Genomic DNA, 3275 nt, shown 5'->3' on the forward strand with positions numbered 1-3275 from the left:
AGAGTCAGTGCCTCACAGGGCCAGAGCCTTCAGCTGGCCTGGGGATGTCAACACAGAGGTCACAACACTAGAATACTCACCCTGAGCAACACAAACCCCATTGAAGAGGCTCAGAAATAATTAAAGGGGTCCTTGAAAGCAATATTTAAGTTCCTGGGGTTTTCTTGAAGGAGCCACAAGTGAGCAAAGTTAGATGCTGGTGTGGTCTCACCTGCACCCACAGGCCTGGTGGGAGCTTGTTACACAGATGCTTAGATGCCCTGATACCTCCGCCCTCCACTGGGCTCCCTCCCAGGCCCGTAGCCCCAGAGACTAATGTGGTCATGGCGGCCACTGGGGATGGAGTTGCTCACGCAGGGGTAACAGCTGAGCTTGGAGACTGCTGCCACCGGAGCCCAGATGGAGCTGGTGGCTGTGTCTGTTCCACCCTGGCCTTGGCTGCTCTTAGAGGATACCCGGTGGCTGTGGGTCTATTGCCTGTCTCCCCCGGATGAGCAGGAATCCTGTACTGTGTTGTTACTATACCTCAGTGTCCAGAAAATACCAGGAACATAAGATGCACTCAAAGTTATTTGTGAAGGAAAGAGAGAAAGGAGGAGGGAGGGTAGAGGTGGGGGAGGGGGGTGCCAGAACAGCATGTGAGGGCATCCCTACCCAGGGAGATAGGTCTCACACGTCAGGTGGCCAAAGTCAGAGCCGTCACAGTCTTCCACGCCCTTGTGCCGGTGGCCATCTCCACAGTATGCCCGGTGACAGCCTGAGAGGACACAAGCAAGTGCAGCCCTGAGAAGGGGCAGGGGCAGGACAGCCTGGGCTGGGCCCACTCACTAAAAAGGGCTTTGCTACTAGGGCTCCATCTGGTAAAAGTGAGTCCGGATTTAAATTCTTGGCTTCGCCCTTTTTCCTTTCACTCTTCATCACCCTTATCTTGCTTGTGGTTTCTTCTCTCTTTTTTGTTTGTTTTCCACCCTGATCTTTTGACAAAGAACATGGACTGGAATTTGGATTTTGCCAAGAAGTAGGATTCAGAAAAAAAGCAGGCCCTGGTGGCTTCTCTGGGGGCAAGGGCCTTGACCCCAACCCCCAGTGACCTGCCTGGATAATGAAGGAGTTAACATTTGGCCTCAGAGGCAGATCATCCCTACAACAGCTCAGGTACATCCCCGCAGGCTCTAAAATGATCCCAAACCACCACAGGTGTCCAGGGCTGGCCCTGACCCCCACCCTGATGGCAGGGCCCCACTCACTGATGCAGTCGTCACCCACATCGTCGTTCCCGTCGTCACACTCCTCCCCGGGCTGCAGGACCCCGTCCCCACAGGAGCCGCGGTGGTCTACAGAGTAGTCCACAGGATAGAAGGGGGTCAGCTGGCCAAAGAAACACACCAAGTTACCAAGGACAGTGCGCCAGGCAGGGCAGGCCATTGGCACTGGGGACAGAAGCTCTGGGCCCAGGGGGGCTCTGCCGAGGAGCGCCCCCCACTCCTGGGTGGGAAAGGCACTGCTTTTTTGTCGCCCAGAGTTCTGTAGGGGCAGGAAGGCTGGGCCTGATCAACTCAGTGCCCTTGCAGTGCAGGGACGTGAGACTGTTGGGAACCTTGGCTCAGAAGAAAAGGTTCTATTTGGGGAGCCGGGCCATGAAGAGCTGCTCAGAGACAGCGAGGGAGGATGTGCAGCCCTTCCATGGAAACAGAACTCTGCACCAGCCTCCCTGTTGGCCTTCTCTACCTTGAAAGGTATGTGCCTTTCCTGGTGGGGGGTGTCCCCAGCGCCTGCCTTGGGTACCTGGATGGGGAGCCAGCCAAGGCTGTCCTTGAAGTACAGGGATCTCTGGTCTTTGCGGAAGGCGATGGCATGTTTGGTGTTCAGCCTCTCAAGCTCCTCCTGGTTGTTGACCACGAAAATCTGCCAGAGGACACACTGGTGAGGCTTCGAGAAAACACTTCCAGTGGGGGCAGGGTAGGGCTGAAGGAGGACACGTTGCTGTCCTTGGACTGGTTATCAGTGGGAAGGGCGTTTGCATGTTACCCTCTAGCGTTCCTCCTGATTCCCATAGCTTTTCAATCCAGTTCCTAATGTCTCCATTTGAAGTAAAAATATCCAAATTTTTAAAAACATTTAAAATGTGCCCAAGACTTAAATAGGAAGGTGAGGTCATCTAAGCAAGTAATTCAACATTTACAAATGAGTCTTAACAAAATTCACAAAAGTGTTCATTACAGTGTTATGTACGTTCATGAAAAGCTTGGGCATACCCCGTAAACACTGACAATAGGACACTGGTTAAATAAATCACAGCACAACTGCATGGTGGACGGGTGATTATGCATCAGTTCAAATGATGTTTATGATGAACTGGTGTCCAGCCTTTACTACAAAATAAACCAAGGGAGGGTGGGCAGTAGTGGGCTGGCATAAAGAGGAAGCAAGATTGGCCATGAGTTGATAAATACTAAATTTGGGTAAAGGGCACATGGACTTTTATTACACTACTTGTTTTGCTTTTGTATTTCTTTGAAATTTTCTGTAATTTTTTGTTTAAAAAGACAAAGAAAATACATCAAAATGGACTCACAACAAAATAGTTTTCTTTTGATTTTTCCTTATGTTCCAATTTCTTATGAGTGTGTACCCAGTATAAGTTTTGCTAAACAAATACATACATACATAAAAATAAGGTTTATTATTACAAAGCCCCGAGGACCCGATGAGAGGTCCTGCTGGGTAACACCCCAGATTTCTCCCATAAGAACCTTACCGCAGGGACTCTCGGGGAGCTGGGCCCATACACGGATTCCCCATAAGAAGGGTTATTCACATTCACGGGGGTTCCACAAAGACATCTTCCTGGAGGCCCTGGAAATCCTCGTTCTCCTTTGGGTCCCATTATAAGTTGTCCTAGGGAGCAACAGACGACTGTTACTAGAGCCAAGGAAGAGAAAACCAAACAGCCCAGGCTGATGTGAGCAACCTTCACAACAGAAAGAAGGCTGAAGTCCACAGTATTTCAGGGCAGAGGTTCAGAGAGATGCTTTTGATCCACGATGTGGAGGAGGTGATGTTCTCTGGGACAGGATTCCTTAACCATGCTGGTGTGGTAACACCCTTCTCCACCCTTATTCTCCCTTCCCTCTCTTTATACTTTGCAGCGGTTCTCAACCTGTGGGTCGCGACCCTTTCACAGGGGTCGCCTAAGACCATCGGAAAACACATATATAATTACATATTGTTTTTGTGATTAATCACTATGCTTTCATTATGTTCAATTTGTAACA

The 3275-nt window shown here is 50.1% G+C and overlaps 1 long non-coding RNA gene across 1 annotated transcript; it reads right to left on the bottom strand.

Moving 5' to 3' along the window:
• Positions 1-652: 652 nt before the first annotated feature.
• LOC102426812 lies at positions 653-2879 on the bottom strand. Its single transcript, XR_002827824.1, has 4 exons — positions 2759-2879; positions 1786-1905; positions 1248-1368; positions 653-757 (listed from the first exon to the last, which is right to left on the bottom strand). It is a non-coding gene; the product is annotated as an uncharacterized LOC102426812 (long non-coding RNA).
• Between the last annotated feature and the right edge of the window lie 396 nt (positions 2880-3275).

The sequence above is a fragment of the Myotis lucifugus genome, unplaced genomic scaffold (assembly GCF_000147115.1).
Source record: "Myotis lucifugus unplaced genomic scaffold, Myoluc2.0 scaffold_5397, whole genome shotgun sequence".
In the NCBI taxonomy this organism is placed as follows: domain Eukaryota; kingdom Metazoa; phylum Chordata; class Mammalia; order Chiroptera; family Vespertilionidae; genus Myotis; species Myotis lucifugus.